Genomic DNA, 16,932 nt, shown 5'->3' with positions numbered 1-16,932 from the left:
ACTATAATCTAAGAGTGATTAATCAGATATTATTTGTTGAATTATATATATGCATGTTTGTATTCCTAATCCACAACAGGTTACATATATATATATATATAACCAATATAAGGATGGAACAGCATGCTTATGTGTAATTTATTACTCTGAACTCTTATTCTCAGGGCCCTGTAAGGCCAAATTTCTGATAGCCCTAACTATTTTGAACAAAAGATCTCTGCTACTGAAACTTGCTCAATCCACTGGCCTTTTGTTTTTACTTCTAGCCTGAGACATCATATTCACCTGTAATTTGCCATAGAAATCTCATTACTGTCTTAGATCATAGCTATGTACTATGAGTTTGACTGCTCTATGATCTCTCCCATTTTAGTTCGTATGATAGCCAATATCCGTTTTAAATTTCCTATACAAAATCCTACTCCATCTACTGAATGTGCCAAAAAAAAAAAAAAAACCTGGATTCTGGTCTGGCCCATTCTCTTTGGTCTGAAGTCTGGTGGTACATGATGATACATGAGCCATACTGATTAACTTGCATAGATTCAGGATTTTTTCCACATGTGTCCTATAGTCACAAACCCTTGAGCTCCCTCTGTTTATCAACTGTAAAAGCAATGGTATAGCGCCACCTTCTGTTGAACTTCCACTTAGGCAGAGGGTCCTCCATCTGCAAAGAGGGCAATTGGTTTTATTAGCTTCATACTCTAGGGATCCATTCAGGAATCATCAGTTCACCTATGTAGTGACGCAGCTAAGAAAGGGTTATAGATTTAAAATTATCATGCAAATAGTATTTGTTGAAAGTTCATATGTTTAAAGTTGCATTCATGAGTGGTGACGGTATAAGGTCAGGATTGATTGTATCATTATACTCTTTAGCAGGGTACAATGAGGGGACAGGATAGGCTCAATAAATGTATTGAGTCCTATTAATATAGTGGATCCATTTCTAAAAATATATCCTTTTGCTACCACCCCACTTTGGTCTTTACTTCTGTAGAGAACTCCTAGTGAGGAAATTTCCTTTGCTAATGAATATTAAATCACTGTTATGTAACATAGTCTCAGAGTTACCCAAGATACTAAGAAATTAAGTGATTTGCCCAAGGTCAGTCAGCCAATGTGTCAAAGGTAAGAACTGAACACAGGTTTTTGGCTAGCTCTCTATCCACTACCCCATACTGTAACCATTTACATTTACCAGCTGATGGTATGGTAAGAAAATCTGCCCTGGAGCCAGAAAGTCAGGAGTTCAAATCTGGCTTTAGACACTTACTAGCTGTATGATACTGGGTCACTTAGCCTCTGTTTACGTCAGTTTCTTCATCAGTAAAATCGGGATGATAATAATACCTACCTTTTGGGATTGTTGTGAGGCTCAAATAAGAATATTTATAAAACACTTAGCACAGTATTTGGCACATAGTAGACTCCATGTAAATGTTAGCTATTATTAGTTATTATGAAGAGATAAGTTTCATGCAGACCTCACTGGCCAGAGTTTGGATTTGCAAATTTAAATTAAACTGGATATAAAGTCACATCACAAGACAGACTTCATTAAGTTGAATTACATGAATTCCCTTCTTGTGTTCCAATTCCTTCACATGGCAAAAATTAATTTATAGAGTATATGTGTTTTTAGCATCTGTGAAGTTCTCCTGTTGATAGTTCCATGGAGAATAAAGCTGTACAGGTTGAAATGTGAATGAAGTAATGCAGTCATTAAGAAGAGAATGCAAACATTATTCCCTTAATTATTTTTCCACACCTGCATTTATGAATATCATTGGGAGAGGATTGGAGAGGCAAGGTGGTATATGTTCAGTAATTAAAGAAGTTTCTGTACTGACCCAGTTGGAGATGAGTCATTCCATGGTTCACAGAGGCATAAGGGAAATGAAAGAGCTGTATTAGAGTTCATATTAAATCATGCTATTGACATCCATTTAAAGCTATATTAATACTGGCTATGCTAATGGACATTAGTTTATGGTATATTTTATATTAAACTTTAACATTATTTAGACCTTTTATTAATTAAAAAAGAGGGTGATAAATAAAAAGAGAGCCATCTAAGAGCCAGGCAGACCTGGATTCAAGTCTTGCCTCTGATATATGCAAGCTGTTTGACCCTGAGCAAGTCAATTAACTTCTTGGTGTTTTGGCTCTCCACAATTGTAAGTTTCAGAGTAGAAGCCCATCTGCATTGGTAAAGAAAGTTTGTTTACCATAAGTTTTCAATAGCATTGAAACCATAGACTTATGCCAAATAATGACAATGAAAGTAACAATAATCATAACATCCCCAAAGCCAAATTCATCATCCATGCCATAGGAGATAGGGGCAATACAGAAGCACTGTAGGAGAATGTCAAAGCAGGGTCAAGTACAGCAGTGACTTTGTGTGGCCTGAGACTGCTCTGCTATTTATGAAAGCCTGACCTGAATCTTGAAACCTTGGCTAGTTGGATTCCAGTGATGGCACTGTTTGGATTAACACTCCAATAAATGTGTGATAAACCTGCTACTAAGAGTCAAAGAAATAAAGGTGGCAGCATAGAGCTATAGCCTGGCCTTACTCAAAGCCATTGTGATGATCAGCTTGCAATGGAAGACAATGACATAAGTCGCACTCCTTGGTGTGCCACATATTAGGACAAATGAAAAATACCAGTATCTCACGTGCTGGAATTATTCCAGTATAGATAGCACTGCCCACTGGAACAGATAAAATGTGGGTATGAATGAAAAAGACTAAAGACGTAAACATCTTAATGTTTGTGAATATTATTGTGTAACAAAATAAGCAAGAGTTTCATATTAGTTTTTGTTTTATTTTTTGTTAATGGTACACCCGCTTCCAAGTTAAATGACATACTATTCACCAATGCAGAGCAATCATTAGAAGTAAAAACATCATCACTAAGATGAGGATTGGAGGATATAAGAAATTAAACTTAAAAAAGGTAGTAAAATCTAAAGAGGGAAATGTTGAAGACACTGAGGTCATTGAAAATTTTCTCTTAATGAAATATCTAGACATTTTACCTAAAAATGAAACAAATGACAAGCAAAATATTTCAGACCGAAAAGGAGAGGGGCATACTTGGACTGGAATTCAAAAAGTTCTTACTCAGCTTAATGACATGAATCTAACTAGTAGTAATTTTTTAAAGCTAGTTTCTACTACATCTACCATCTATCATGGATGAGAGAAAGTGTACAAACATTTCAGGATCTGAACACAGAGCACTATATGAGCAGTCTCTGCCACATTAAGAATCACAGGAAGTGAGGAATACCACTAAAGCCAAGTATCAAACACCATAGTAAAAAATCAATTGGAAATGTCAATTAAAGACCTGCAGGTAATGGAAGATTCTATAAATAGCTAATTGGTATATGCAGTAGAAAACTTGAGCACCGAATTTCCTAATTTGATGCAACAAAAAATGTCCAGGGAATTTAGAAATAAAATCATTAGTCATATATATATATATTTAAATCGTTATTTCAGTGACTTGAGATCACTTAAATAGTCTCTGAATTTGTTTCCATGTGATAGCTAGATGATATAGTTTGGGGATTTTTTACATTGTAGAAAACTTTATTAAAATCATTTAGAAGTTATACAACAGAGATGAGATCGAGTATATGAAATCATTTTTGTTTTTTGGAATAGGGAGAAGTATGAAGCGACTTCTATCAAATAGCTGCCCCAAAGACTTTATTTTCATCTCCATGTCAAGAAGGCTACATAGACATTTTAGATACATAATTTTAAAAAGCTTTGTTTTGTTTTGTTGTTTGGTAAGGCAAGCATTGAGCCATTGCCATTGACTGATACTAATTACTGCCTCACTCCCATCCCATTCTAAGGGTACATGACAGACAAACTGTACTCTGAAAAGACCATAGCCTATATCTAATGTCTCTCTCACTGGTATGGTGGGAATTACAGGCCTGACCTAAAATGGACTTCAAACACAAGCAACATTTCTTGGGAATTAATTAAGACAGTATCACCATCTTCAAACTTGTCACAGGTCACTGGGAGCCTAGGAGGAAAGAGGAATTAGTTGAGGCTAAGGACACCATATTTAGTGAAGCTGTCTATTCAAGAGTCTGCTAAAGGGGCATAGTTGGTCTTGGTATAAGATTAGACAGAGTTCTAGGCCTGCTGTCAGGAAGATTTGAGATAAAAGATAGCCTCCAGTCCTTACTAGCTATGTAACCATGGACAAGTCATTTAACCCCTGCCTGCCTCTGTTTCCTCAATTGTAAAATGTGGATTATAATAATAACTAATTCACAGGATTGTTGTGACTATCAACTGAGATAATAGCTATATAGCACACAGTAATTGGCCAATAGGATACATTTGATACTTATTCCCTTCCCTTGCCCACTTGAGGAAAAAATAGAATGTGAAGCAAGAGAGAACCCCAGTGAAAAGAGGATGTGGAAAATATCCATATGATCATAAGGCCAATGCAAGATAACACAAACTAGATCAAATGATAATATAGTGAAGAACATCAGAAGGGCAATTACCAGAACTCTAACTTCTCAGCAAAATTGGAAAGCATCCAGGCCAAATAAAATCCATAATTATTGTCTCAAGTGCTTCAAAATAGCCCAGGAATTATTAGCAAAGAATTCTGCCAGCATCCTCTCAGACACAATCCTTAACCTACTGCACATTTTTTTTTAACAGAAGGCATCACCAAAAAATTATCAAAAGGTGAAAAAGTGACACCTCTAAATATAAGCTATTACATGTTTATATATTTTATACAAAATATTCATAACTTCCCTCTCTAAAAAAAGAATCTCTAAAGCCCTATAAAAACAGTAATTTGGATAAGGATCAAAATTTGTGCACATAAAAATTATGGGTATGTAAAGAACAACTTACTGTTGATTTGGTAATTATTGAAAGTCATTTGTAAGGATGGCAGTGTTAATAGAACTACACTACTTGAAGTTTTGGATTGCATTCTACCACCAACTCATCCAAATGACAAGCACCCCTGTGTACCTCTCCAAGATGTTACAAGATTTATGGTATTGATGATATACCTGTTGGCCAAGGTGAGACTGGTGTTCTGAAACCAGGCATGGTGGTCACCTTTGCCCCAGTCAATGTTACAACTGAAGTAAAGTCTGTTGAAATGTACCATGATGCTTTGAGTAAGGTTCTACCTGGGGATAACATTAGTTTCAATGTTGAGAACATGTCCATCAAAGATGTCTGCCATGATAATGTGGCTGATGACAGCTAGAATGACCCACATATGGAAGCAGATGGCTTCACTGCACAGGTCATTATTCCAAACTATTCAGGCCAAATCAGTACTGGCCATGCACCTGTTACAGATTGTCACACTACTCACACTCCTAACAAGTTTGCTCAAATAAAGGAGAAGACTGATCATCATTCTGGTAGGAAGCTGGAATATGGCTCTAAATTTCTGAAATCTGGTGATGCTGCCATCATTGACATGGTTCCAGGAAAGCCCATGTGTATGAAGAGCTTTTCTGATTATTCTCCTCTGGGTCATTTTGCTGTTCATGACATGAGGCAGACTGTTACAGTTGTTGTCATTAAGGCAGTTGACTAGAAGGCTGCTGTAGTTTGCAAGGTCACAAAATCTACCCAGAAGGCTCAATGAATATCCTGTGCAACACCTGCCCCCCCAGTCTTAATCAATGGCAGGAAAATGGCCTCAGAACTGTTTGTCTCAATTGGTCACTTAAGTTAAATAGTAAAAACTGGTAAATGATTGACCCTGTCCCTTTACAAAAGTGTTTGTTCTGACTACCCCCTGCCCCAAGGTGTCCTCCCTTCTATCATCCCCAACCCCCTTATCCCCTTTCTCCCTACTTTTCTGTAGAGTAAGATACCCAATTGAATGTGTATGTTATTTCCTCCTTAAGCCACATCTGATGAGAGTAAGGTTCACTCATTCCCTCTCACCTATACCCTCTTGCCCTTGATTGAAAAAGCGTTTTCTTACCTCTTTTATGTGAGATAATTTACCCCATTCTTTCTCTCCCTTTCTCCTTCTCCCAAAATATTCCTCTCACACTGCTTAATTTTATTTTTTAGATATTTTCCATTAATATTCAACTCACCCTATGCCATCTATCTATCTACCTATCTTTCTGTCTGTATGTCTATCTATCTATATTCCCTCCAACCAACCTAATACTGAAAAAGGTCTCATGAGTTACAAATATCATCTTTCCATGTAGGAATGTAAACAGTTCAACTTTAATAAGTCCCTTATGATTTCTCTTTCCTGTTTAAATTTTCATGCTTTTCTTGATTCTTTTATTTTAAAATAAAATTTTCTATTCAGATCTGGTCTTTGCATCAAGAATGCTTAGAAGTCCTCTACTTCATTGAATATTCCCTGAAGTACTTATACTCATTTTTGCTAGGTAAGTGATTCTTGATTTTAATCCTAGCTCCTCTGACATCCAGAATATTATATTCCAAGACCTTCGATCCATTAATATAGAAGCTAATAGTTTTTGTGTTATCCTGATTTTATTTGCACAATGCTAAATTGTTTCTTTTTGACTGCTTGCAATATTTTCTCCTTGAACTCGGAACTCTGGAGTTTGGTCATAATATTCCTAGGAGGTTTCCTTTTGTGATCTCTTTCAAGAGGTGATTTGTGGATTTTTTCAATTTCTATTTTACCCTCTGGTTCTAGAATATCAGGGCAATTTTCCAATATCTAAGCCTTTTTTTTTTTATCATGGCTTTCAGGTAGTGCAATAATTTTAAAATTATCTTTCCTGGATCTATTTTCCAGGTCAATGGCTTTTCCAATGAGATATTTCACACCGTCTTCTATTTTTTCATTCTTTTGGTTCTGTTTTATAATTTCTTGATTTCTCATAAAGTCATTAGCTTCCATTTGCTGCATTCTAATTTTGAAGGCATTATTTTCTTCAGTGAGCTTTTGAACCTCCTTTTCCATTTGACCAATTCAATTTTTTAAGGTATTCTTCTCCTTGTTGGCTTTTTGGAGCTTTTTCCATTTGGGTTATTCTATTTTTTTAAGGTATTATTTTCTTTAATATTTTTGGGTCTCCTTTAGCAAGTTCTTGATTAATTTTTCATTATTTTCTTGCATCACTCTTATTTCTCTTTCAAATTTTCCTCTACTTTTTCTTACTTGATTTTCAAAATCCTTTTTAAGCTCTTCCATGGTCTATGCCCAATTCATATTTGTCTTGGAGGCTTTTGATGTTGGAGCTTTTACTTTGTTGTCTTCTTCTGGTTGTATGTCTTGATTTTATTTGTCACCAGAGTAAGATTCTATAGTCTGAGGGTTTTTATGCTGCTTATTTATTTTCCCAGACAAATACTTGACTTTCTAACTCTTTGTCAATATAGGACTCTGCTTCCAGTGATGGTGGTGATGGGGGGAGGGGTGTACTGTCCCAAGCTTCAGGGGTTTTGTGCAGCTGTTTTCACATCTACTTCTAGGGGCCTGTAAATTTTCAGCTCTTCTAAAGTGGTATGATCAAAGGAGGGGTGTTTCCTCCTTTCCTGGCCTCTGCTCTGGTCTCTGAGTGTCCACAAGCACTCTTTTCTACCTTGGAATCATGAGGAGTATTCCCTCTCCACCACAGCCACAAGCTCTGTCACATCAGAACTCCTCCTCACCCCAGCACTGCCACCCAGGACTATGACCCAGATCCAAACAGGGCAAAGGAAGAGAATCCTGCCTCAGTGCCAGAAAAGAGACCCCTGCAATGCCCCCTGATCAGTTGCTGGATCCCCCCACCATCTGTGGACCCATAGCTCTGCAAGCAGCTGCTGCTGCTGCTGCTGCCACCACCACCACTTCCATTGCCCTGGGACTGGTGTCGGACAGTGCTCCTGTCTCACCCAGATCCCACAGAGTTTTCCCACTGACCTTCTACATTGTCTTTGGCGTTTGTGCATTGAGAAGTCTGGAAACTGCCATAACTGCCAGCGATTCAGTTCCCTTTGGCCTGCTCCAGTCCCATCTGTGCTGACATGGCCCATGCTGGACTGCGCTTCACTCCTAGTCTCCTGTGATAGACCCTTCCTATTGACCTTCCAGGTTGTCTTGGACTGGAGATTTTTCACTCTGTCATTTTGTGGGTTCTGTAGTTCTAGAATTTGTTTAGAGCCATTTTTACAGTTATTTGGAGGGGTTTGGGAGAGCTCTCAAGTGAGTCCCTGTTCTTACTTTGCCATCTTGTCTCTGCCCCCCTCAGCAAGGAAGTACTGAACAAATGACTGAGTAATGTAGATTTGCTTGTGGATATGTGAGGATTTATGATGGCAAATCATGACCAGGTCATTGCTACCAGAAATTACAGAAGGGCCATCCTTTGAGAAACCAGACTTAGAGATCAATGTAGTTTGGATTATGCAAGGAAACTGGACAATGCAATACATTACTGTTGGCTGAAAAACATTTAGACCTTACTGAACACTTATTAACGTAAGATTTGATGGTTAGAATTATACATCAATTGCTCACTACAGTTAACTGACAAAGAACAAATTTTATTACCTGCAGGGATAGAGATTGGACCTGTGAATTCATTGATGTGGGGGGAGATCACTTATGAGAAAATTCCCCCTACTAAATCAAGATATCATTTTTTTCTGCAACTTATGGTCTTAGAGGCCACAAAAACAGTGAAAGGTCAAGGGACTTGTCCAGGGCCATAAAGTTAGGATATGTCAAAGAGAGAATCTGAACCCAGGTCTTCCTAGCTGCAAGATTAGCTCCCCATCCACTATTCAATTCTACCTCTCCATCTATATATTTACAATTAAAAGCATCAATCTCTCCTGGAGGACTCAACCAAAAACTACTGAATCATGATTACAGATTGAACTGGTACTCCTAATATCCCAGACACAACATCAATCCATAAAAATTAACAATATTGTTCATAGATAAAGCCATGTCAAATACTCATGCACTGGAAAATGAGTGGAATGAAAAACTTTCAAAATATAGAGACCTAGCAAATGAAATCAAAATTATGTGGGCCTCCTACAGGCCATCATCATCTAATGCCTGGGCTACTGCAATAGACTATCACTTTGTGGATCTCTTAGCTTCAAGTTCTTCCCTACTCCAGTCCATCTTCTACTTAGCTGTTAAATTGTCTTTCTAAAGCACAAGTCTGCCCCAATTCATGAAAAAGGTGACTCTGAACAAACTTTGGAGCTACAGAACCCACAAAATGACACAAAGAAGCTAACCTCCCACTGAGGACAGTCCGGCAGGACTTGAATTGATCCGGCCCCTCAAGGGCAAGCCGAAGGTTTTAGCCCGAGGGCAGACCTGACCAGCTGCTGGCTGGAGGGATTTCAGATCACCAGCAGCTCTGGCGGTTTCCAGAATTATCAATACATAGGTGTGAAGGACAAAGTGAGAGGTCAGTGCAGTGTAATCCAGTAATTGAGGTATGGTCAGCCTTTGCCCCGGGGGAGGGGGGGCTAACAGAAGGAATGTTTGTGATGTCAGCACTCTATCTGTTGGTTTGTGTTAATTTCTCAGAGAGAAAACCCTGTCTGTTGGTCTATGTTAATTCCCCAGACAGAAGTCCTGTCTCTTGATCTGAGTTAATTTCTTAGACACCCTGTCTGTTGGTCTTTATGAGTGAATTGAGCTGAAAAGTGGACATCTGCCTATGGGAAAGAGGCTTAGCTTCAGCTCCTTTTAAAAGAGAGCAACTAAAGTGCATTGAGATGATGGTGCTGGTAATGTGCATAAATATTGTTGTAGCCCTGTTGAACTTTGTTTTCCTAGAAACAGAAGCTGTGGGCAGCTTTTAAATATCATCCCATCAAACAAGATAAGAAAAAAAAAGTTTTTCCCATCATCTTCACCATCACCATTTATACAGCATGACAAGTTGAAAAGCATTTTGTCTCTATTATTTCATATGAGTCTCACAACCACCTACTGAGGTAAATACTGCAGGCATTATTATGCCTTTTTTATCTATGATGAAACCACGACTCACTAAAGTTAGGGAACTTTTCTGTAGTTACACACAAACAAGTATCAGAGGCAGAATTGGAATTCTGGTTTCTCCTGAATCCAAGTTCAATATTCTTTCCATTATACTATACTAACTTTTGAAAAGTGATTTAGTTAAAGATGGTAGTGTTATTTTTTTCCCCCTCAAACTACTGTTTCAGAGCTGACAAAAAAATCTGAATAGCCTTGATTTAAAGTCACATCTTTAAAAATGATTAACTCTGTTGTTGACCAAAACATTACTCTTAGTTGTTATGAAACTTTGAGGAGGGTGGAGGACAAATAATGATGGTTTGTTCTTTTAGGCATTTGTTCAAATATTGAAATAACCAAATAACCAATCTGTTTTGTGACTCCTGGCTCCTATTAAATGAACATAGAGAGGATGCCAGTATTCTGTGCATTACTGTTTGCACAGAGGTTGTTTAGCACTATGCCTGCAAACTCCCCAGAGCTCTGATCATATGACTGTGAATGACTTTCAGGCAAAATAGAGCTAATAGTATGATTTTTTCCCCAAAAAAGTACCCTTTGAATAACTACAACAAAAAAGGAAAGAAGAGAAAAAGAGAATGGGAAGAATTGGAAAGAAAAGATAAAAGAGAGAAGTGATGGGAGATGAGAGAAGTGGAAAAGAAAATAAGGGCAAAAAAAGAGAAAAGTACAGTGGGAAGGCTAAAAGGAAAAGAAATCCAATGATATTCCCAATTCTCAAAAACAGTCGAAACTAATTGGACAATCATAAACATTGATAATCTGGATGTTGTCCAACCATCTCAAAACTATATGGAATTTAAGACTTCTCTTTTTTAAAAAAAAAATTAGGTATTACTAAATAGGGCATTTAGATTATTTTTCTTTTATTCAAAAATGAGTGAGATGATACAAAATTATATGACACAGATGGTAGGGTACCATCTTCATGACATTAAAAGAAAATTGTACCCATTTTGTTCAATATCATAATTTGAGTGATCATTTAGTGAGAAGCATGTTTTGCTGGGGATATAGGTTTCTATGGAATGTATTTGGACAAAAATATTTTAATTGCAAGTGGCATTTCCCAGTCTTCTGTGATGGTCAGCTTCTTGAAAATCAATTAATCCATCACACTATTTAGGAAATGTCTCTTGCCAGAGTTCTTAAGTGAGCCTTATGACAGCAGTTATCCTGGAGCCAGTCAGGGTCCATAAGCTTGTTTTTCAGCATGTTTTACTTTTTGTTAAAGTCCTAGGAAATTACACCACATAGGCATATGAAGAAATAGCTGACCATTCACTATTCTGAGATTTTGATATGTAGTAAGGGCTAAATTTTTGCCTTATGTTTAATGCTTCCTGCTCTTGTCATTCCTTCCATGATTCTGGGATAAAGCAATATGTGAACATTAAAAAATTCCAGCCAAAACTGAAATTCCTAAATCAAGGAGAATTAGACTGATCTCATACTTTCTAGATTGAAAGTATCAAGAGTCATGGGGAATCAAGAGTCAAATTGGGAACAAGTTCATGTGGTCATAAGATTGAGAGCTAACAGGATCCTTCCAGTCTGACCTGCTAATTTTGCAAATAAAATTAGTAGATCCCTGGATTTTTCATATTTGTTCAACTCTGGCATTTTTGACCAAATTCATACATCTCTCCAAAAGATAACTTTTCAACACATGGAAGTCTCTGACTGTTAGTCCTTGATTTAAATTTAGTCAATCCTCAACATTCAGTTAACTTGCATTTATTGCTAAGTGCTAGGCACTGTGCTAAGCACTGGGCAAATGAATACTAACAGAAAGAAAGACTTTCCCTGCCTTCAAGGAGCTTACAGTTTTATAGGAGAGGAAAACACATAAAAGAAAACTGAAAAGCAAAGGGGTGGGAAGAAAAGATACTCAATCCCTGGGGAATAGTAGAGGAAATACAGAGAACAGCCTGGAGAGGAATGAGACCCCGAATGGCTTGAGTGCTTGCCTTAAATGGAGGTTCTGGGAGGAGCCATCCAATCAGAGTGGGAGGATATTTCTGATTACAGGACTGGAATTACAGGACTGGAATGCAGCTTGAGCCTGAAGAGCTGGGAAAAAGTAGAGAAAACCCCCAGAGCAACCTAAAGAGGAATGACATTTACATGTTTATTCATTGATTGGAATAGCCCCATATAATTTTGCCTTACTCTGTCAAGAAGCATTCCAAAGGGGATGCAGAAAACAGCAAATGTTATTCTAAGTAATGCACTTTGACATTTGTGCTTTACTTCCTGGTACGTAGAAAATAATTAATAAATGTGTGTTCATTGATTGATTGATCAGTTTCAATATTTAATGGCATCATAGAAGGAGTTTTTAATGGAAAAGTTCCCCTTGGATATCAAATTGCACTTCTTGATCAAAAAACAAAACAAAACATGGATGAGGAGAGGGCTTGGGGTCAGAAAGTCTTAGTTCAAATACTGCCTTGGCCAATTACTAGATATCTGACAGCCTCAAGATCCTCATCTGTAAAATGAATACCATTTTATAGAGTAAGAGCAATGTTCTGGAGCCAGCCACTACTACCTTTGAGAACCAGTTGTTGAAATTTCAATGTAAGCATTTATTGGAAATCAGCAAACACTACAAATCACGACTCAATTTATTGATTTGGTGATTGTCTAGATTTAAGAAAGTGATGGAGGAAATGTTAATATTGCAGTTTAAACTTTAAAATTATCATGGATACTTTTTTTTTTCTCAGAGAACTAGTGTTAAACATTTACCACCACACTGCTGGGTATGCCTCTAGCTATGTTTTTAATCATTAGAAGAATGTAGTCAAAGCCTTGAAATTGTGGAAATCTCTCAGTCCTTTATCTGTCTGTTTTTAGATATAAAAATATTTGATAAGTAATAAAATTGAGTTCATTTTCTAAGAAACATTCAACTTCTGGATCTACTCCATTTTAAAAAATATTTTATTAACCTTCATGAAATGGAATAGAGTCCTGGGAGGATCTTTCTCTCTTTGTGAAATCTATTTTTTATATCCATTAATTACTTGCTACCTGTGTATCATAGAATTTCAGTAATGTAGTCACCAAAGGACAGCTATAATTGGTTGGGGAAGGCAAAATAAATGTTCTTGACTGTGATGGCTTTGGTTAACTCTCAAACTGAAGCAAATACTAGTTGGAACAGGCATAGCAATAGAATATCATCACATTTTAAAATTCTTAGTATTAGAAGCTTTCCATCTGAGAAAACTGTGGCAAATAGCAATAAATATAGTTTATGCACACAAATTATTTACACGCACACGATGTTTGGGTTACATCGAGAGTGCTTGAAAGGCTTAGAAGCTAGTACCCTGAGGGTTAGACATTGGACAAAATATCAATCACTTTAGGTATTTGTTAAGGGAGCAAGGTAATAAATTGTAGGTAAATAAGAGGATATAAATAGATGTCAAATTTTGTTTGTACTTGTTATAAGAGTTTTATCTTTTGTTATGGTCTCTTACCTGTAAGCTATTTCCATTAAAAGTGGTCCTAAAAAGAGTGGCTAATTCCATGTTAATAGAGTTAAATTAAAAGCATGTAATTTAGGGGAAATACATCAGAAAATGGATTGGATCATATCCCTCTCTATAGTACATTATAATCATTGGCAGTGACATTTAGAAGGCACCAGTGCTTACTTACTGCCTCCAGGGTGTGGTCTACCTGAAGTGATGGAAAGCATGCTAATCTTGGAGTCAAGAGACCTAGATTTAAATCCTGGTTTGAAACTCACAAGTTATGTGATCATGCACAAGTGACTTCATCTCTCTGAAATGAAATTAGTCTTACTGATTCTAAAAAACACAAATAATTGAGAGAAATTCTAACCATTTCTAACCAATTCTAAGAGATGGAAGAAAGGTAGGAGTCTATTAGGAACCAAATAAACAGCCTATTTTTTTTTTTTTTTTTGCAATACTGTCTTTTTTCAGCACATGGCTTTTGTGGTTGATTTGCTTTTTGGAATCATTATATTGTTTTGTCTAGTTCCATAAAATATCCCCCTTGCAATTTGTTGGATGTAATGCTAAGTAGGTAAATTCATTTAAGTAGTGCAGCCTTTTATATTTTACTGCCATAGCCCAAATATAGGCACCTAAGCGCAGCATCAAAGTTTCACTCATCACTTCCTTTACCATGTTTCCTCATTATCAGTGTTTAGTTTCTGCCCTTTGGGAGCTTCCAAACTATTCAGGGAGACTGGAAGTTACAAAGTCTCTCAGAGACAATTTTATCCAGCTAGTACAACTTCCCTACTTCTGCCTAGGATACACATTGCTATGATCCAGTGTTGCCTCTGTATTTGGGGAAGTGAAATTGTTTCAAACTCAAATTTTAGTTTAGGAATAAAATGTTTTTGTTTGGATTTAAGTAAACATAGTTCGCATCTAAATCCATTTTAAAACAATGTCGGCATGATAAAGAGAACAGTATTTACCAACAGACTAATTGAACCTATTTGGAAGCAAAAACAAAAAGAAACAAACCCCCAAATCAATCATCTGATGTATCAGAACCATAACTAGGAGTTATTTTGCACCTGGGATAAAAATGTTTTGGAGGGGAACACAGAGACACATGACCGGTCTAACTGTGGATACAACTAAAGCAAAAAGGGGTACAGCCAATGCCTCAGAGATTCTAGCTTTTCCCAAAAAAATGTTGGGGTGAGGATGGTAGGTTCTACAAGGGGAGGTAATGGCCCTACAAGGATGGGGATATGAGGATACACAGTTACAAAGGGGTCTGGGAGTCAGAACTGGGAGTGAATATAGAAAGGAAGAGCATTGTTCTATATCAGGAGCATTTGGGCCAATCCCTATTCATTCCAAACTAGTTATGACTCTGAAAAGTATCTTGACTAAACAGGATGTGAGTATAATAAAATTTGGAAGCAGCATTAAAATAAAACAAAACCACAAATAACTTGAAATATGACATAGGATTTTGATACTTACTGCCAACTGAGTAATATTGCAGTTATCCAATATTTGGAATATTTTAAAGTAACTAAACCCAAATGGGAATATTATTAAATTGCTGATACTGGACAAAATGGGCTATGTTTTCTTTTCTGATAGGCAGCAAGTGCTTAATAATTCTTGCTGTGACAGGGATATTATAATGCATTGATCCCGACTCAGAACTCTGATGAAGTCAATGGGGGCTGAAAGCTTGAATGGAGGACAGTTCATAGTTCTTTATTCTCAGGGGTTCATTTCCTCCTGACTCTGTTTTCCCATTCTCCAACAGGAGCTTGACACTGATGATAAAAAAAACAAACTAGGTGAGTGGAAAACTACAGACCACTGCATCTTAACTAAAAATATGTAATGGTGCTCTTTTCACTATTTTCTCTTAAAATTTTTGACAGCTTTTGTTTTCATAGAACTTTGAATTCCAAGAATGTCTCTCCCCCAATCTAATGACCTAGAGAGGCATCCCATGTAATAAAGAATAAAAAAAGAAAGAGAAAAATAAGGCATCCAACATAATCAACCAGAGTTTATTAAGTATTTGCCATATTCTAGACAGTGTGCTAAGCACAGTGGATAAAAGGAAAAAGCAAAAACAGTCCCTATCCTCAAGGAGCTTATATTCAAAAAGGAAAAAAAACATGTACATAGACCAATACGAACAAGATACGTTCATACTAGATAGAAAGTAGCCTCATCAAATGAGTCAATGTTCCATACTTCAAGTCTACCATGTTTCCAAAGAAGGAAGGTATAATTTTAAAAATATTTTCTTCATGGTCAAGTTTGGTTATTTTAATTAGACTGCATTCTGTTATGATGTAGTTTTTGCTCTTTCCATTTACATTGTTACATTCCTTGTGCATTTTGTTTTTTTTTTCTGGTTCTGCTTAATTCATTTTGTATCAATTCATATAAATCTTCCAAAATTTTCTTGTATTCTTCATAATCACCATTTCTTACAGTAGTATTCCAGTACATTTTGTTAAGCCATTCCCCAATCAACGGACATGTATTTTGTTTCCACTTCTTTGTTACTACAAAAAGCTCTTTAATAAATATTTGGGGAGGTATATGAGATCTTTTTTTCCAGCTCTGGACTCCTTAGGGCACATATCCAATTGTGCAGTCTCTGGGAAAAGGAATATTTTAGTCACTTTCCTGGCATAATTCCAAATTGCTTTCCAGAATGACGGGACCAATTCATAGCCTTACCAACAGTATATTAGTGTGCTTGCCTTTGAACAACTAATCTAGAATTAATTGTTCCCATGACTTGTCATCTTTACCAAGCAGATGAGTGCCGGGTGAAAGCTCAGAGTAGTTGTGATGTGCATTTCTCTTATGATTAGTGATTTGGAACAACTTTCCATATGGTTGTTAATAGTTTGCAATTCTTTTGAGAACTGTTTGTTCATATTCTTTGACTACTTTTTCTCTGGGGAGCAGCTTGATCTTTTATATTTGTGTTATTGCCCCATATATCTTGAATATCAGACCCTCATAAGACAGTAATACTTTATTTTCACAGCACATTTTATAAAGAAGCATAGAGCAATTATTACTATTAATTAATACTCAAAATATCCTAAAGAGAAAATAGGACATATGTTATCCCAATTCTATAAAGTCTGGTCTTAAAGTACAAGATAAATAATTTGCCAAAGGTCCTACAAAGAAAATAGAAGAATATTTAGGAAGTTGATTAAAATCTTGGGCATTTTTAGTGCCCCACTATTTATTACGATAAACATCCCATGTTTTAACAATAGGCTCTGTGGGAAGGCAATGTTGTACAGTGGAAAGAACACTGAATTTGGAATCCAAGGACATGATTTTGACTCCCAAATGTTCCACTTCCTACC

General features: G+C 36.6%; 1 pseudogene; it reads left to right on the top strand.

Moving 5' to 3' along the window:
- The first annotated feature begins 3,353 nt into the window (after nt 1-3,353).
- Nucleotides 3,354-5,681, top strand: LOC138160080 (elongation factor 1-alpha 1 pseudogene; annotated as a pseudogene).
- Nucleotides 5,682-16,932: the final 11,251 nt, after the last annotated feature.

This window comes from Petaurus breviceps, unplaced genomic scaffold, assembly GCF_028583685.1.
Source record: "Petaurus breviceps papuanus isolate PSGF00001 unplaced genomic scaffold, PetGlider_PUasm1.0 179, whole genome shotgun sequence".
NCBI lineage: Eukaryota > Metazoa > Chordata > Mammalia > Diprotodontia > Petauridae > Petaurus > Petaurus breviceps.
This window is presented reverse-complemented; position numbering and strand designations above follow the sequence as displayed.